Below are 20,337 nucleotides of genomic sequence, written 5' to 3'. Positions count from 1 at the left end.
AAGCCATCCCCAGAGTCTTCCCGGCCCACACTGATTGGTCTTATTATTCAAACCTGCAAACAAAAGAAATATGAATCTGTGGCAGACTTCAAAGTTGGTCTGGAAGCTCTGTTCCTGTGGCATTCTGGCTTCCATGCAATAAATGATGTCACCCAACCTTCTCTAGCTGCCCTATTTATAAATGGATTGTCTCCTGAGATTAGTGGGTTGATTAAGAGGCAGAAGAGAGGATGGGAAAGCACCAGCCTGACTGAACTCATGACCATACCTGAGCATTTTTAAAGAACCTTGGAACAGGACCATAATCAAAAGTCCACCACGTTATTAGCCTAAGAGCTGAAACAGCTCCAAGGCCAGAAACATAAAGCTATACCTGGGCCTCCCGCATTGCACCCTCCTAGGGTTCATCATCAAAATGCTGGCCCAGTGATCAGTGTCTTATTTGTAGTCAACTTGGACACTGGACAAAAGATCCCTCCACATCAACTTGAATAGTCCCATATCTACCACAAAGGGAGGCCCTCCATATGGGCTCCTCCCAGAGTTGATGGGACGCCAAGAGATTCTCTGGTAAACTTACCAGTTATTCCCTTAAACAGCCACGGATGAACTAAAATTAAAATTAATGGAAAACCTTGCCAAATTCTAGTAGATACCAGAGCCACACTCTCTACTTTAAACCCCACTCGCATAGGACAACAGATCCCTCAGAGTAAAAATGAAGTTTCTGTAGTGGGGTATCTAATAAAATTCAGAGAGAGTTTCTACCTCAACCACTGCAAATGACTCTGGGACCTAAACTGAAAAACATTCCTTTTTGCTTTGTGATACAGCTGCAGTCAGTCTATTAGGTAGAGAGCTTCTCTCTAAATGAAAAGGGCTAATACATTTTGCCTTCAGTAGAGATTTCACCTTAGAATTTTCTAAGCAACCCAAACCTGATCTTTTATGTTTCTTACAAACTGTCCTTGATATAGACGAGGAAGAATTCTGTCAAAAGGTTCTTAATTTAATTGAGGTGCCCAAATATCTGTGGGCTACCTTTAATGCTGACACTGGAAGAGTAAAGCATGCAGAACCTCTAAAAATTCTGATAGACCTAACTATCGGAATAACATAACTCTTCCCAAGTTTCCTCAATATCCATTAAAGCCTGAGGCCATGGAAGGCCTCACACCAACATTAGAAGACCTTATTGCCCAGGGGCTAATTATTCCCAGTACCAGCCCCTGCGACATAGTGATCTTGCCAGTCCAGAAACCTAATGGGCAGGAATGAGGAATTGTGCAGGACTTAACTATTAAGAAGGTACAGTAAGTCCCCAACATACGAATGAGTTCTGTTCAGAGAGCGCATTTGTAAGTCCAATTTGTTCGTAAGTCCAACAAAGTTAGCCTATGTACCCAACTTACACAATCGGCTACATAGTACTGTACTGTTATAGGTTTGTAATTCATTCACATCTTTGAAAGTTTGCAACTCGAAGGTTCGTGTGTAGGGGACTTACAGTAGTTATTCACCATCTCCCAGTTATTCAAAACCCAACACCCTTTTGTCACAAGTTCCATCAGACTCAAAATAGTTCACAGTTGTGGACCTTTGTTCAGCCTTCTTCAGCATCCCTGTAGCCCCCAACAGCCAATATCTATTTGCCTTTACTTGGAACAATCAACAATATCCCTGGACATTCGTGCCTCAAGGGTTCACCAAGGGCCCTTCTTATTTATCCCAAGTGTTCCACTAAGATGTAAGGACCCTCCAGTTCCCCAGGAAATTGACCCTTCTACTGTAGGTAGATGACCTCAGTTACCAAAGAGGCATCCATAAAGGATTCCATCTATTGGATTCCATCTATTCCATGTTGCAACAGTTAGCTGGAAAAGGACATAAAGTCTCCAAGGAAAAATTACAATTATTTTTAGACATGACCTAGAGTATAATCTGAATGCTGAAGGAACCTAGCTATCTCCAAAACTACTTAAACTAATCCAAGAATTCCCTAGGCCCACAACTAAGCAACAGTTTTGTGGATTCCTAGGCCCAGCTGGTTATTGTAGAGTTTGTGTTCCTAATCTTCTCTATCGGCTTCCCTACTCTACGAACTTATTAAAATTTCAGTCCTTGAACCCCTTCCTTGGTAAGATAAACACAAGCAGGTCTTTATAAGACTAAAAGAACCACCTGCCCTACAGCTGCCCAACTATTCAAAGCCTTTCAGACCCTGATTTGTGCACAAGAGATAACCAAGCTCTGGGGAGGCTCACACAAGAACATGGCAATACACAGAAGCCCACTGCCTATGACAGCATACAACTGGATTCAGTTGCTCTTGCCCAGCCCACTGCCTTAAGGCTATGGCTATAACTGCAAAGTTAGCAGAGGCCTCAGCAGATTGAACCCTAGGAAATGATATATATTTACAAACTCCACAAGCTTGCTGTGCAAAGTCTTAATTCTGAATTGACTCAGCATTTCTCTGCAAGCTGACTAACCTCCTCTGAAATCCATTTGCTGTCATCATCTAATCTTCATCTTAAAAGTTGCAACCTTCTTAATGACGCTACACTGTTACCCCTGCCTGACCAGGGTGAACCCCATGACTGCAAGGTAATAACGTCCCATTTTCTGACATTGCATCCGTATTAACGAGACACCCCTTTGACTAATCCTGATCTAATTTTGTTTGTTAGTGCGTCATACTGTAAAAATGAAAAAGGGAATTTCCAAGCTGGCTATGCTGTTACTACCCAATATCAAGTACTTGAGAGGGGAAACCTACCACAAGCTAAATCAGCCCAATGAGCAGAGCTCCATGCCCTTACCAGAGCAAGCCAGTTATCAGAAAGACAAATTTTTAATATTTGTACTGACAGCTGGTATGCCTTTGGGGTCATCCACGATTTGGGGTTGTTATGGAAACAAAGGGTCTTCTTTTGTCCACTGGAACCCCAATCAAAAATGGACAGCAAGTAAATGATCTTCTTGCTGCCATTCTCTTACCTTCTGAAATTGCTACCACGGAAATTGAGGCTCACACTTAAAACATTAAACCTGAGTCTCAGGGAAATGCCCTGGCTGACTTTCCTGCAAAGGCAGCAGCAACAGAATCTCTAAAGGATGTGACATAGGAAGAGAAAGTCCAGTCTGCATCTGCAAAAAATGACCCCCTGTTGCCAAACTTTTGCCATCCTGATGTCCTTGGGTCATGGCACCATTCTGCTCCTGAGAGAAATCACAATGGGCAAACAAAGACTGTAAATTCAATGAACAGTAGGGGCTACAGCAAACCCAAGATGGCTGCTTGATTCTCCCTGGCTCCCTGGCAAACCCCTTCTTTCAGTTCTTGCATTCCTTTGCCCTCCATGGTGCAGTTAACATAACTCACATTATGAATAAATACCTGTAGAGACTCTATAACATTGTGAAAACAGTTTACCATTAATGTCTGACCTCTCAAGTCCATAATCCCGGGAACATAGTTCTTGTTTTCAGAAGCCTCAAGCCTCCTTTCTCTGGAACTTTTGAGTGCCTGCAACGGGACTTCATTCAGCTGCCACCTTACATGGGTTGGCAATATGTTCTTGTCATTGTATGTATGTTTTCTGGGTGGGTTGAAGCCTTCCCTTGCCGCAAGACTGATGCCTTCACAGTGGCAAAGAAACCGTTAGAAACATGTTTTCCACTTGGGGTATACCTTCCACAATCACCAGTGATTGGGGCTCCCAATTCACTAGGCAAATCATACAAGCCTTAATAAAAACCTCACAAACGTCTTGGAACGATCACTGTGCCTATCTCCCTCACTCATTAGGCAAGGCTGAAAGAGCTAATGGGGTCCTCACATGCACGATCTCTCAACTTGCTGAAATTACTGGACACCCTTGGCTTAAGGTTTTGCCTCTGGTCTTGCTGACTGTTCACAGTACCCACTTCAGGAAACATAAACCCACTCCACATGAGATAGTCACTGGTAGACCAATGTCTATCAGTATACAACTTTCTGTTGATCCCTTATTATCTCACACTAATATGACCAGCTACTGTTTAAGTCTTTAATGTCTTGCTAAAGCCTATCATCAACAGGTTAAAGAAGCTTTCCCAGATCCCAGTTCAAAGGATCCTATTGGTCACCTACTGACTGGGTATTCTGGAAACGTCACAAGAGGAAGACAGCCCTTGAATTTTGTTGCAAAAGATCTTATCAAGCGTTCCTGACCCCTGACACTGCTGCCAAGCTAGAAGGCACTGTATCTTGGATACACATCTCACAGCTGAAGAAAGCTCCACCTGACATCTGGTTTGGCTCAAATTCTGGAGATCTCCAAATCAAACTGACAAGGAAGAGAAATAGCTGACATAGAGGTAGACTGCTTCCACTCAAGATGCTGAATCGACTTCATAACCTTTCTTCTTCTCTTTCTTTCCTTGAACTTGGCATTGACCTTGAAAGATAACACCATCATCCATATCTCCCAGGCCATTCCTAAGGGGGGTACCCTCGTAGACTGCTGGACTTGTCATCAAAAATTCTGAACAGTCGATGATATTAAAAATCCCATGATAAATTTTTCTTCTATTCCCAATGTCACTATAAACTACAGTCAACCCCCCTTAGAAGTCAGAGTCCAACTTTTACAGCCAGAACATCCAGTGCCTTGTTTTTACCTTTCTCTCATTATAACTGTACTTGCCCAATTACACACAAATCCCTATGCAAATCACAATTCATTTGCACCCCACGTTCTTATGATTATCTATATCAGATCTGCCCCCAAACACAAAAAGAGCTCACCAGCAGCAACCATCTTTGCAAAGAATTTAGAACAACCTTTTATTTCATGATAGGAGATTTACTTCCCAAATGCACTGAAAACCTAACTGACCCCTGGCTTGAGTGGGCAAATACAACAGTCCCTGTGAGTGAATTCATTAACAGTGCCTCTTTAGCAGGAACGGTTTGTGTCCTGACAGGAATTACCTTTGCATGCGGTGGGTATCATTCACCTTGAGTTTATGAATGCCTGTATGGCTGGAGCACGACCAGGCAATGACTTATGCCTTACCCAACTATACCCCTAATTGTCCACAATCAAACTGAAACATCTCATAGACAACTTTTAAAGAAATGTGAGTAAAACCACAGATATTTTAAACCTTATAGAGCACAAACAATTTTTAAAGCTTAGGCTCACTCTGATTTTTCTCATGCTGATTAGTACCAGAACTCAAACTACTCATGTAATTTTCTTTGCATAAAACAATCATCAGAATCTCTTACCAGAAAAGAGAAAACCAAGCACATGTATTCCCTTTCCTTTAATATCCTTCTAAGTACTTTTTTTTTGGTAAGTTAGTCCTATATTGTCTGGGATTTTGCTTCCCTTTATTCACTAGAAAGTCTTGCATTTAAATTTTGACTCTGCTATTTATTATCTGTATGTCCTTGGGCAAGATAATTAACCAGAGATGAGTAAAATAATATGGACACCATAGGGCTGTTATATGAGGATTAAATAAAATAATGTGTTTTAATATCTGGCAGAGACACAGGTACATTGAAACTTTAATTAACCTTAGTCTTCTTTTTCCTTCTAATATTTGAAGCAATAGAAGAGTTTCCCTTTACATATTCTTCCTCAAATTAAGGTGCGTAAAAATCATGAGGAGTTTGTGAAAAAGACAAATTTCTGAGCACAGTCTCATGGTTTTTTTAAAAAATATCTTTATTGGAGTATAATTGCCTTACAATGGTGTGTTTGTTTCTGCTTTATAACAAAATGAATCAGCTATACATATACATATATCCCCATAATTCCTCCCTATTGTGTCTCCTTCCCACCCTCCCTTTGCCACCCCTCTAGGTGGACACAAAGCACCGAGCTGATCTCCCTGTGCTATGTGGCTGCTTCGCACTAGCTATCTATTTTGCATTTGGTAGTGTATATATGTCCATGCCACTCTCTCACTTTGTCCCAGTTGACCCTTCTGCCTCCCCGTGTCATCAAGTCCATTCTCTACATCTGTGTCATTATTCCTGTGCTGCCTCTAGGTTCTTCATAACCGTTTTTTTTTGTTTGTTTGTTTTTTTTAGATTCCATATATATGTGCTAGCATACAGTATTTGTTTTTCTGACTTACTTCACTCTGTATGACAGACTCTAGGTCCATCCACCTTACTACAAATAACTCAATTTTGTTTCTTTTTATGGCTGAGTAATATGCCATTGTCTATATGTGCCACATCTTCTTTATCCATTCATCTGTTGATGGACACTTAGGTTGATTCAATGTCCTCGCTATTCTAAATAGAGCTGCAATGAACATTGTGGTACATGTCTCTTCTTGAATTATGGTTTTATCAGGGTATATGCCCAGGAGTGGGATTGCCGGGTAACATGGTAGTTCTATTTTTAGGTTTTAAGGAACCTCCATACTGTTCTCCAAAGTGGCTGTATCAATTTACATTCCCACCAACAGTGCAGGAGGGTTCCCTTTTCTCCACACCCTCTCCAGCATTTATTGTTTGTAGATTTTTTGATGATGGCATTTCTGACTGGTGTGAGGTGATACTTCACTGCAGTTTTGATTTGCATTTCTCTAATGATTACTGATGTTGAGCATTCTTTCATATGTTTGTTGGCTGTGTGCATATCTTCTTTGGATAAATGTCTATTTAGGTCTTCTGCCCAATTTTGGATTGGGTTTTTCATTTTTTTGATATTGGCCTGCATGAGCTGCTTGTAAATTTTGGAGATTAGTCCTTTGTCAGTTGCTTCATTTTCAAATATTTTCTCCCATTCTGAGGGTTGTCTTTTGGTCTTGTTTATGGGTTCCTTTGCTGTGCAAAAGCTTGGAAGTTTCATTAGGTCCCATTGTTTATTTTTATTTTCATTTCTCGAGGAGGAGGGTCAAAAAGGATCTTGCTGTGATTTATGTTACAGGGTGTTCTGCCTATGTTTTACTCTAAAAGTTTTATAGTGTCTGCCCTTACATTTAGGTCTTTAATCCATTTTCAGTTTATTTTTGTGTATGGTGTTAGGGAGTGTTCTAATTTCATACTTTTACATGTAGCTGTCCAGTTTTCCCAGCACCACTTATGGAAGAGGCTGTCTTTTCTCCATTGTATATTCTTGCCTCCTTTACCAAAGATAAGGTGACCATATGTGCATGGGTTTATCTCTGGGCTTTCTATCCTATTCCATTGATCTATATGTTTTTGTCTGTTTTTGTGCCAGGAACATACTGTCTTGATTATTGTAGCTTTGTAGTATAGTGTGAAGTCAGGGGGCCTGATTCCCCCAGCTCCATTTTTCTTTCTCAAGATTGCTTTGGCTATTTGGGGTCTTTTGTGTTTCCATACAAATTGTGAAATTTTATGTCCTAGTTCTGTGAAAAATGCCATTGGTAGTTTGATAGGGATTGCAATGAATCTGTAGATTGCTTTGGGTAGTATAGTCATTTTCACAATGTTGATTCTGCCAATCCAGGAACATGGTATATCTCTCCATCTGTTTGTATCATCTTTAATTTCTTTCATCAGTGTCTTATATTTTTCTGCATACAGGTCTTTTGTCTCCTTAGGTAGGTTTATTCCTAGGTACTTTATTCTTTTCATGGCAATGGTAAATGGGAGTGTTTCCTTAATTTCTCTTTCAGATTTTTCATCATTGGTGTATAGGAATGTAAGAGATTTCTGTGCATTCATTTTGTATCCTGCTACTTTACCAAATTCATTGATTAGCTCTAGTAGTTTTCTGGTAGCATCTTTAGGATTCTCTATGTATAGTAACATGTCATCTTCAAACAGTGACAGCTTTACTTCTTCTTTTCCGATTTGGATTCCTTTTCTTTTTCTTCTCTGATCGCTGTGGCTAAAACTTCCAAAACTATGTTGAATAATAGTGGTGAGAGTGGGCAACCTTGTCTTGTTCCTGGTCTTAGTGGAAATGGTTTCAGTTTATCACCATTGAGGATGATGTTGGCTGTGGGTTTGTCATATATGGCCTTTATTATGTTGATGTAAGTTCCCTCTTTGCCTACTTTCTGGAGGATTTTTATCATAAATGGGTGTTGAATTTTGTCAGAAGGTTTTTCTGCATCTATTCAGATGATCATATGGTTTTTATCCTTCAATTTGTTAATATGGTATATCACATTGATTGATTTGCGTATATTGAAAAATCCTTGCATTCCTGGGATAAACTCCACTTGATCATGGTGTATGATTCTTTTAATGTGTTGTTGGATTCTGTTTGCTAGTATTTTGTTGAGGATTTTTGCATCTATGTTCATCAGTGATATAGGCCTGTAGTTTTCTTTCTTTGTGACATCTTTGGGTTTGGTATCAGGGTCATGGTGGCCTCATAGAACGTGTTTGGCCTCATAGAATGTGTCTGTTTCCTTCATTTCTTTATCATTTATTTCTGATCTGATCTTTATGATTTCTTTTCTTCTGCTAACTTCAGGGGCTTTTTTGTTCTTCTTTCTCTAATTGCTTTAGGTGTAAGGTTAGGTTGTTTGAGATTTTTTTTTTTGTTTCTTGAGGTAGGATTGCATTGCTATAAACTTCCCTCTTAGAACTGCTTTTGCTACATCCCATAGGGTTTGGGTCATCGTGTTTTCATTGTCATTTGTTTCTAGGTATTATTTTGATTTCCACTTTGATTTCTTCAATGATCTCTTGGTTATTAAGTAGTGTATTGTTTAGCCTCTATGTGTTTGTATTTTTCACAGATTTTTTTTTTCTGTAATTGATATCTAGTCTCATAGAATTGTGGTTGGAAAAGATACTTGATACAATTTCAATTTTCTTAAATTTACCAAGGCTTGATTTGTGACCCAAGATATGATCTATCCTGGAGAATGTTCCATGAGCACTTGGAAAGAAAGGGTATTCTGTTGTTTGGGGATGTAATGTCCTATAAATATCAATTAAGTTCATCTTGTTTAATGTATCATTTAAAGCTTGTGTTTCTTTATTTATTTTCATTTTGGATGATCTGTCCATTGGTGAAAGTGGGGTGTTAAAATCCCCTACTATGATTGTGTTACTGTCAATTTCCCCTTTTATGGCTGTTAACATTTACCTTATGTGTTGAGGTGCTCCTATGTTGGGTGCATAAATATTTACAATTGTTATATCTTCTTCTTGGATTGATCCCTTGATCATTATGTAGTGTCCTTCTTTGTCTCTTATAACAGTCTTTATTTTAAAGTTTATTTTGTCTGATATGAGAATTGCTACTCCAGCTTTCTTTTGATTTCCATTTGCATGGAATATCTTTTTCCATCCCCTCACTTTCAGTCTGTATGTGTCCCTAGGTCTGAAGTGGGTCTCTTGTAGATAGCATATATATGGGTCTTGTTTTTGTATCCATTCAGCCAGTCTATGTCTTTTGGAGGGAGCATTTAATCCATTTACATTTAAGGTACTTATCAATATGTATGTTCCTATTCCCATTTTCTTAATTGTTCGGGGTTTGGTATTGTAGATCTTTTCCTTCTCTTGTGTTTCCTGCCTAGAGAAGTTCCTTTAGCATTTGTTGTAAAGCTGGTTTGGTGGTGTTGAATTCCCTTACCTTTTGCTTGTCTGTAAAACTTTTAATTTCTCTGTCGAATCTGAATGAGATCCTTGCTGTGTAGAGTAATCTTGGTTGTAGGTTCTTCCCTTTCACCACTTTAAATATGTCCTGCCACTCCCTTCTGGCTTGTAGAGTTTCTGCTGAAAGATCAGCTGTTAACCTTATGGGATTTCCTTATACTTCATTTGTTGCTTTTCTCTTGCTGCTTTTGATTTTTTTTCTTTGTATTTAATTTTTGATAGTTTGATTAATATGTGTCTTGGCATGTTTCTCCTTAGATTTATCCTTTATGGGACTCTCTGCACTTCCTGGACTTGATTAACTATTTCCTTCCCCATATTAGGGAAGTTTTCAACTATAAGCTCTTCAAATATTTTCTCAGTCCCTTTCTTTTTCTCTTCTTCTTCTGAGACCCCTATAATTCGAATGTTGGTGAGTTTAATGTTGTCCCAGAGGTCTCTGAGACTGTCCTCAATTCTTTTCATTCTTTTTTAAAATTCTGCTCTGCAGTAGTTATTTCCACTATTTTATCTTCCAGGTCAGTTATCCATTCTTCTCTCTCAGTTATTCTGCTATTGATTCCTTCTAGAGAATTTTTAATTTCATTTATCGCATTGTTCATCATTGTTTGTTTGCTCTTTAGTTCTTCTAGGTCCTTGTTAAACGTTTCTTTTATTTTCCCCATTCTATTTCCAAGATTTTGGATCATCTTTACTACCATTACTCTGAATTCTTTTTCAAGTAGACTGCCTATTTCCTCTTCATTTGTTTGGTCTGGTGGGTTTTTACCTTGTTCCTTCATCTGCTGTGTATTTCTCTGTCTTCTCATTTTGCTTATCTTACTGTGTTTGGGATCTCCTTTTCACAGGCTGCAGGTTCGTAGTTCCTGTTGTTTTTGGTGTCTGCCCCCAGTGGCTAAGGTTGGTTCACTGGGTTGTGTCGGCTTCCTGGTGGAGGGGACTAGTGCCTGTGTTCTGGAGGATGAGGCTGGCTCTTCTCTTTCTGGTGGGCAGGACCATGTCCGGTCGTGTATTTTGGGGTATCTGTGACCTTATTATGATTTTAGGCAGCCTCTGCTAATGGGTGGGGTTGTGTTCCTATCTTGCTAGTTGTTTGGCATAGGGGTCCTGCACTGTAACCTACTGGTTGTTTAGTTTATCTGGGTCTTAGCGTTGAGATGGAGATCTCTGGGAGAGCTTTCGTCCTTTAATATTACATGGAGCCGGGAGGTCAACTGTGGACCAATGTCCTGAACTCAGCTCTCCCACCTCAGAGGCACAGGTCTGACACCTAGCCAGAACACCAAGACCCTGTTAGCCACACAGCTCAGAAGAAAAGGGAGAAAAAAAGAAAGGAAGGAAGAAAGAAAGAAAGAAAGAAAGAAAGGAAGGAAGGAAGGAAGGAAGGAAGGAAGGAAGGAAGGAAGGAAGGAAGGAAGGAAATAAAGTTATTAAAATAAAAAAGTAATTATTAAAAATAAAAAATAAGGAGAGCAACCAAACCAATAAACAAATCCACCAATTTAACAAACGTTAAAACTATACTAAAAAAAAACAAAAAAAGTGGACAGAATCCTAGGACAAATGGTAAAAGCAAAGAAAGCTATACAGACAAAATCACACAAAGAAGCGTACACGCACACACTCACAAAAAGAGGAAAAGGAAAAAAAAATAATTATATATATAGTTGCTCCCAAAGTCCACCTCCTCAATTTGGGATGATTCGTTGTCTATTCAGGTATTCCACAGATGCAGGGTACATCAAGTTGATTGTGGAGCTTTAATCCGCTGCTCCTCAGGCTGCTGGGAGAGATTTCCCTTTCTCTTCTTTGTTCGCACAGCTCCCGGGGTTCAGCTTTGGATTTGGACCCTCCTCTGCATGTAGGTCACCTGAGGGCGTCTGTTCTTCCCTCAGACAGGACGGGGTTAAAGGAGCAGCTGATCCGGGAGCTCTGGCACAGGCCGTGGGGAGGGAGGGGCACGGATGTGGGGCGAGCCTGAGGCGGCAGAGGCCGGCGTGACATTGCACGAGCCTGAGGCGCACCGCGCGTTCTCCCGGGGAAGTTGTCCCTGGATCACAGGACCCTGGCGGTGGCGGGCTGCACAGGTTCCCGGGAGGGGAGGTGTGGAGAGTGACCTGTGCTCGCACACAGGCTTCTTGGTGGCGGCAGCAGCAGCCTTAGCGTCTCATGCCCGTCTCTGGGGTCCGCGCTGATAGCCGCGGCTCGCGCCCGTCTCTGGAGCTCCTTTAAGCCGCGCGCTTAACCCCCTCTCCTTGCGCCCCAGGAAACAAAGAGGCAAGAAAAAGTCTCTTACCTCTTCGGCAGCTCCAGACTTCTCCCGGACTCCCTCCCGGCCAGCTGTGGCGCACTAACCCCTTCAGGCTGTGTTCGCGCCGCCAACCCCAGTCCTCTCTCTGGGATCCGACTGAAGCCCGAGCCTCAGCTCCCCGCCCCCGCCCGCCCCGGCCGGTGAGCAGACAAGCCTCTCGGGCTGGTGAGTGCCGGTCGGCACCGATCTTCCGTGCGGGAATCTTTCCGCTTTGCCCTTCGCACCCTGTGGCTGCGCTCTCCTCCTCCGCCGCCTGCAGTCTCCGCCCGCGAAGGGGCTTCTAGTGTGTGGAAACCTTTCCTCCTTCACAGCTCCCTCCCACTGGTGCGAGTCCCGTCCCTATTCTATCTCTGTTTTTTCCTTTGCCCCACGTAGTTTCTTGCCTTTTGGGAGGTCTGAGGTCTTCTGCCAGCATTCAGTAGGTGTCCTGTAAGAGGTGTTCCACATGTAGATGTATTTCTGATGTATTTGTGGGGAGGAAGGTGATCCCCACGTCTCACTCCTCCGCCATCTTGAAGGTCTTCCTGTCCCATAAGATTTTGACGCAGTACATCTAGTATGAGGCCCGAAATTTTTCATTTACGCCAAGCAATTTAGGTGTCTCATGTAGTATCATACTTTTTAAATGTTAGTTTAAAATGTGATATATAACTCAGAAAATATAATAAAAGAAGCAACAAGGGAATTAACATGATACACTAGCAAATACTTAGAACAGAAGAAGGCAATAATGGAGGAATAGAGGAACGAAAAAAAGCTAAGACATCTAGAAAATAGCAAAATGGCAGGCATGACTATTATCGGTAATTACAGTAAATGTAAATGAACAAAACACTCCAATCAAAGGGATATATTGGCAGAATAAGACTTGGAGACTTAAGAGTGGATTTTTTAAAGTTATCCAACAACATGCTGTCTATTAGAGACACACCTTAGAATAAGGCACAAATGGATTGAAATTAAAAGATGGAAAAAGGAATACCATTCAAATAGTAACTAAAAGAGAGCTGCAGTAGCTCTACCAATATCAGACATAATAGATTTCAAGACAACAATTATTATTAGAGACCAAAAAAGGACATTTCATAATGACAAAATGATCAATTCATCAAGACGTAATAATTATAAACATATATGTGTGCACCTAATAACACAGCCCCAAAATACATGAAGCAAAAACCAACAACATTGAAGGGAGAAAGAGACAATTCAATTATAATAGTACTTGGAGGCTTAAACCAACCCTCGGACCCCATAATCCCTCCCTCATGTAGTCAACATAATATGGCTCAAGAAACTAGTTGTCTCAAGTCAGGTCTGAATCAGCTTCTTGAGCCCTTTGTGCCAAGGTTGTCCCCATGTTAAGTCCACAGTCTACTCTTGGACATCATATGGTGGGTTCCATTACCTCACTCACATCATTAACGTCTATACTTTTTAAAGGATAAATTTTGAAGATTGAAATTTTAAATGATAGGCATTTAGAAACAAATGCATTTTTTTTTTAATGTAAGCAGCTTTTCACTCACCACCCAACAGCTATTCAATGATATCCACTGTCTCTTTGAATTTTCTGTTAACATTGTTCAAGCAAATTCAGGAGCAGTTCTATACTGTGGCTTTATGCAATTCAGAGAGTGATTGTGATTCACACACTGCATCTTCTCTGGCTGGTCACTGTTAGCTTTTAAATGAGTTTTCCTGGTGTCCCAACCACTTTTATCTTTCTATTTCTATATGAAATGCTCAGTTATAAATTTATATCTGAAAATTTATCCATCACTTTAAGTTTTTTCTTTGAACTAAAAAAAAAAAAAAGCTTAAGGCTAATATAAATTCCTTATACAAAGCAAATTTTGAGGACAGTTAGTTGTAACTGTGAATTTCTTTATTAATAGGTAAGCATTATGCATTATGCAGCATTTTTTATAATTTACTTTATATTTCTATTCCTTTGTCATGATTCTCTCTCACTGAATATGTTTCTTATTCTCTGAACTCATTTCCTCCGTTTCTTTTGCTAGCTGTTTTCTGTTGCTTACCTCGATATTAGTACTTCCCAAAATTCCATCCTTCGCTCACTTTTGTCTTTATTTTAGCTTTTATCACTAGGAAATCTAACCCTCTCTTACAGTATTACAGATCTATTAGCCAATTATTCCCAAATCTCTATCCCTTTCCTAGAAAGTTCTTCTATGTTCCAGTCTTTATTTCCACATTCTTAGTATGTAGTCCCTTGGCATATCCCACAGGCATCAATTTCAAGATCTCCCAAAAATACTCAAATCTAATCTCCCTGATCACTTCCCAGCAAATCTTCCTGTACTATTCATTGCTTCAATTAATGCACCACCATTTACTCCTCAGCTGAATCATCCTTGATCTTCCTATTTCCCACATCTCATTTCCCCTCAAATACCATCAACTTTGCCTCCAAAATCCCTCAAACCATTTGTGATGGATTAAAAATGGACACAAATTATTTACCACTCCTCTCATCATCACTGGATTTGGCCACGTGATTTGAATTGGCCTATGGGACATTAGTAAATGTGACACAAATAGAGGCTTCATGAGCATTTGTATCTTTTGGCTTGTCTTCTTCGAACTCTGCCCTGAGGCCACCATGATGTTAAGAAGTCAGTCTTACCTCAAGAAGGAAGAGAGGAGCCACGTGGAGGAGAGGAGCGATTCCTTTAACCGATCAACAGCACCAATAGCCAGACATATGTGTGAGTTCATCTTGAGCCATACAGGATTTCCAGCCATAACCTGATTGCAAACACAGGCATGTGCCCCAGCAAGATAAGCAGTAGAAGGACCCAGCCAACGCATATATTGACAAGAAATAACGCATCGTTCTTTGTTGTAGCTACTCAGGTTGAGGTGGATCATTAGGCAACATAGTTAACAGAAACATCATCCCTTTCTCTCTGTGTTGATGGCCCTACCTGAGGCTCATCAAGTCTCTTCTGGATTTTGGAAGTAGCAAGATAACCAATCTCCCTAACTCCTATATTTCCTCTTCCAGTTTATCCAAAACCACCATCTTTAGTACATTCACATATAATCATATCATTCTTATACTATACGTAGAAACTTTCAATAACCACATTGCTATGAATAACAGCTAACCTCTTTAGTATATCTTTAATGCCCTTTATATTTTCTGCCCAACTTATGCTTCCAAACTTACTTCTCACCACATCCACCTTCCGGTACTCCTATAGGATTTTGCACATTTTTATTACAGCTCTTACCATCTTTTTATGTAATAATTATGTATTTAAGCATTTGTTCCACCATCTGTAGTAACTATAGGTGACCACAGTACCTCAAACACAATAGACGTTAAATTATCACTTATTGAATGAATACTTTAACATGCTCATAAAACTTGGTTTTACTTTCTTTTATTTGAATTTCAGTTGAAAACAATGCAGCTTTATGTCCATTTGACTGATGAGGAAACAGATTCATAAAAGTTAGGAGCCCTGCTCAAGTCACAGAGTACTAGAGCCTTTATTAAAAGGGTTGTTATCTGACTCCTTGCAGAGTATGCTTTGCCCTAATTAACTACTCTGTATCTTCAAAAACACTATGTATTTGCATATTTTGAAAATGAAAATTTAATACTCTACCAAAATCAGGCTGTCAGTGTTTTATAATTCCATATAATATTTCTTTGATTCCATGTTATAAATGTACAGTGAATTCCTTTCCTTTGGTTGAATGTAAAGTTGTATGGTAAGAAAATCTTTAATTAATGTTTTCCATCATGGTCAGCCTTTAAATAACCCAACCTCTTTTTCCAGTATCTTCAGAGAAAGCTTATCATTCCAGTAGGGTCAGCTTAGTAAAATCAACATGTTTAATCTTCATGTGTAATAGTTGGCTGAAAGCCAATGGAATCAAAAAGACAGGTGTGAGCAAGGAAGAAAACAGGCAAGTGTAGACGAGCACAAGGGTAAAACACTGCTTTAATAGATGCAGGAGAAAATGTACTGTATTCTGTAGGGAATGAACAATTCTGATGGGTTGAATAAGTCACTGATTGCTTCTCCCACTTACCTGATTGTGACCTTGGATATTTTACTTCATTTCTGAGTCTTGATTAACTTGTCTGAAAAATAAAAGTAATTATGCCTGAAAAGTTTGTTGGGGGTTTAGCTGAAATATTATACAAACAGCACATTGAACAATGTCTGGCATATAGCAAGCTAGCAATAAATTGTAATAATTATAATTGTTATGTTAGACAGTAAATTTTTTTAGGTTAAATAGAATAATTGTTCATGATCAATACTAGTGTTGAAATATTCTCAAATCAAAGCTATTTTGTTACCTGTGATAATAGTTTATTTACAATGTTAGTGTTATCCTAAGTAAAGACTAGAAGGAAGATACTGGCCAGAATGTATAGAATACGCAATCACATGGCAAGGTGAATGAGACACGATGATTAATTTGGACAATATCAGTTCACACTCTTAAGGGATTTGACCACTCAGATATCACTGGAAAAACTGGGATTCTATTAGCACTGGGGAAATAGCTGTTGGGTAGTCAACCAATGGTGTCTACCACAGTTGTCTTAACATCTTTTCTCTGCTTCCTCATCTCTCTTTCACTCTTCAATCCACTCCAGTCTGATATCTGTCCCTCTTGTTCTTGAAGTCACCTCCTGAAGGTCATGGACTCGCATGCCCTCGAATTTAATCAATATTTTTTAGCTCTGGTCTTATTTGACTGCTCAGTAACACATAACACAGTCACTTGTTCCCTCCTTCCAGAAATGCTTTTTTCTTGGTCTATGTGATACAAAACTTTACTGATTTTCTTACCTAGCATCTCCCTCCCTCTCTTTTTGATAACTCTTCTACTTCACCTCGATTTAATGTGACTCAGAACTTTTATTTTTTTTCTCCCTACCATCTATATGCCAGTAACTCCCAAATCATAATCTCTAGCCTACCCTTAGAGACCTATATATTTAATCGCTTACTTGACCCAGTCAATCGATCATCTCCATGGCATCACAAAATTGACATTCCAGACTTGAGTTTTTAAATTTTCTCCCCAAATTGTTATCCTCCAGACTTACGTGATTTCAATAAATGACACTATCACCTCCCCACACCCATTTGCTTAAGCCTCAAATCTGGGCACATCTTGCCATATCTCTCTCTTATCTCCATATTCAATGTATTACTGAGCCTCAGTGATTCTACTACCCTCAAAACACCCTGAATCCATCCATTACTCTCCATTTGCACTGCCAATACCCCAGTCCAAGCTATTCCAACTCTCGCCTGCACTAATGCAATTGTCTCCTAAAAATGTCAATCTTCTTCCACTCTTACCCCAATCCAAAACGAATGCAATACCCGTATTGCAACCAATGGGGTCTTTTAAAGATATAGATGAAATGATGTCACTCTCCTATTTAAAATCCTTTTATGACGCTCCCCGCCACCCCACTGCACTAAAATAAGATTCAAACAAGTCAGCATGGCCCACAGTCATGCCGTCCTCTTAGTCTCATCTCATGCTAACTTGTCCTCACTGCACTCTGGCCACCTTGGCCTTCTTTCTTGAACATCTCACACTTGCAGCCACAAGGCCTTTTTCATGGATGGTCTGGATTGCGATCCACACACATCCTTCCTCCCACACACAGACTCTGTCTGCCTAACGATTTGTCCTTCAGAAATGCTTTTTATGATTGTCTCAGCTAAAGAAAATGCCCCGTGGTATTTCTTAGAGCACCTTGTTCTTTTCCTCTCTAGTGGTTGTTACAATCTGTAATTTTTAAATGTAGTTTAATTTTACAAACAAATTAAAAATGTGTCATTGGGCTTCCCTGGTGGCGCAGTGGTTGAGAGTCCGCCTGCCGGTGCAGGGGACACGGGTTCGTGCCCCGGTCCGGGAAGATCCCACGTGCCGCGGAGTGGCTGGGCCCGTGAGCCATGGCCGCTGAGCCTGCACATCCGGAGCCTGTGCCCCGCAACGGGGGAGGCCACAGCAGTTGAGAGGCCCGCGTACCGCAAAAAAAAAAAAAAAAAAAAAGGAAATACAAATTCATTAACATCCAGCTTCAAGTTCACTATCAATAATGAATGAAAAAATCTCTAATCCAATGAAATCTACTTTATTTCAATAAGTATATACTAGTAAAATACCTATATATTTTTATTGACCTCTGACTTGTTCTTGATTTTAATTTATTAGCCTGCATCAACTGAGCTACGTCAATTACTTTAAGGGAAATAATACCAGTAACATTTTGTCTTTAAAATCTCAAATAGGAAATCCCCATTAGTGTAATAAATAATGTATTTGGCAGGAAATTGGCAAGCTGTCTTAATCAGAAAACTTCCTGGCTGACAATCACACAAAACTGAGACCATAAAGCATATCTTAAATGTTTCAGCACTTGGATTTTCCTAAATACTTCTTTTTAAGTTCCTTCTGAACAACTTGCTCAAAGATCAAAACATACTAATTTCATCATTGCTGGCCAAAATCACAAGAGAAACTTATAAAAGGATATGGATACACTTACCAACTTATGAACAACAAATGTTTCATGACTTTATTGAAAAGAGTCAATAAGATAAAAGATTTTCCTCATTTATAACACGGAGAAGTTGAACTAGATGAAAGCTAAGGTATCTTCAAGCTCTAAAAAATTCTAATGTTTTTTCTCTTAGATTAAATAAATAGAACATAAAGTACTCTATACTACACATAGTACATATTTTCCTCTTCTTACAAGGAAAGGCATCTATGTTTCACCATTTCTATGGTTTTGCTTTATATTTATTAATGTGTATCGAGCAGGTTAATATACCAGAAGATGTGGACTCAGTCTTACATCTCTAAGAAGTGAAACTACAAAAGAGTAACATCATTACTCCTTAGCCTGAACAAACAGCTAATTTGGAAGACTTCCTGCCACCCCTCCACTCTCGCCTTTTATATCCCCCATCTCTGCTCCAGTCCTCTTAAACACGCACTAACACACACCCCGTCGGGAGGCCCATTATGGATATAACCATTCTAATCTGCTGAGGGCAACAGACAGCATCCTCAGGAACTACAGAGTAGAAACAACCTTGTTTAGAATCCATTTCAGGTGTCCTCACTGATGGTTCAGCTAGAGATGCTGCCCTATGAAGGCATCTCATTCTGATCCTTGTTCATAGCCCTTCGAAATCCTGTTAAAAAGTAAGAGTCGAAATCAAATCAAATCAAAGATCATCCTGAGCAAGTAAGAGAATGAGCCAGTAACCAGGACTGCCTATGGTTAGGTCCGAGCTGTACCCTGCCACGTGAGCCAACAGACCCTCTTGTATTAGAGGTATCAGTGGTGGGGAAAAACACCATGTGCAATTTAGGGCAAGTCCCAGCGGGAAACTCATAACACTGCCCCCTGGGGTACTGGAGCAAGGTCACACAGCTTGCGAGAGAGAATATATGTTTTTTGCAATGCAACTCTTGGCATGGTACAAACTGAAAACCAGACTATGAGACACCATATGAATTCATGAGCCAAATCTTCCCTGACCCATCAACTCAGATAGCCCAGACTCCTGTCATACACCATGGTTGCACCAGCACCTCTTCCTCAGCGTAACCCCATGGCCCACAAGGGGGATCTCGGAGGACCAGCTGATGGAGGATGACAGTGCCCGCGCTTGGTTTACAGATGGGTCAGCTCTGCGTGTGGACGCAAGCCGTTACAGCCTAATTCAGGCAGGGACTGGGACAGTGCATCTGGTCATCTACCTCATGTGATAAAAGAAGTGGCCTGAGATTAGGACATATAAGGGCTCATGGGTGGTCTGGCTAGCTGATCAAAATCATAGAAGAAAAAAGATTGGAAGATCAGGGACAAAGAGGTCTCACAGAAAGGAATATAGTGCATGGGAAGTGGGAGGGTGGGAGGGAGGGAGACGCAAGAGGGAGGAGATACGGGGATGTAGAGCTGATTCACTTTGTTATAAAGCAGAAACTAACACACCATTGTAAAGCAATTATACTCCAATAAAGATGGTAAAAAAGAAGAAAAAGGAAAGAAATGGGAGTGAATATAAAGTGTGAAAATCTTTGTATTAAAAGTTAACATCAACCCAAGAGTTCCCACTATGGAAGCGGCATTAAACAACCAAGTAGGTAGAATGACTTAGCCAATTGATGACAGAAAGCTGTCACTGGCCGGTCCAACGGTGGAACAATGGATATATTAAAAAGTGGCGCTGGTGAAAGAGAGAGAGGTTAGGCATCAACCCAGCAGCAAAGGCTCCCACTTTCCATAATGAATCGAGCTACTGCTGCCTCTAAATGTCCAACCTGCCAGCAACAGAGACCAATGTTGAGTCCATACCGTGGCACTATTCCTTAAGGAGACACTCTGCCCATT

This window comes from Kogia breviceps, chromosome 20 (genome assembly GCF_026419965.1).
Source record: "Kogia breviceps isolate mKogBre1 chromosome 20, mKogBre1 haplotype 1, whole genome shotgun sequence".
Classification (NCBI taxonomy): domain Eukaryota; kingdom Metazoa; phylum Chordata; class Mammalia; order Artiodactyla; family Physeteridae; genus Kogia; species Kogia breviceps.
The sequence above is the reverse complement of the archived record's forward strand: the minus strand, read 5'-3'. Positions refer to the sequence as shown.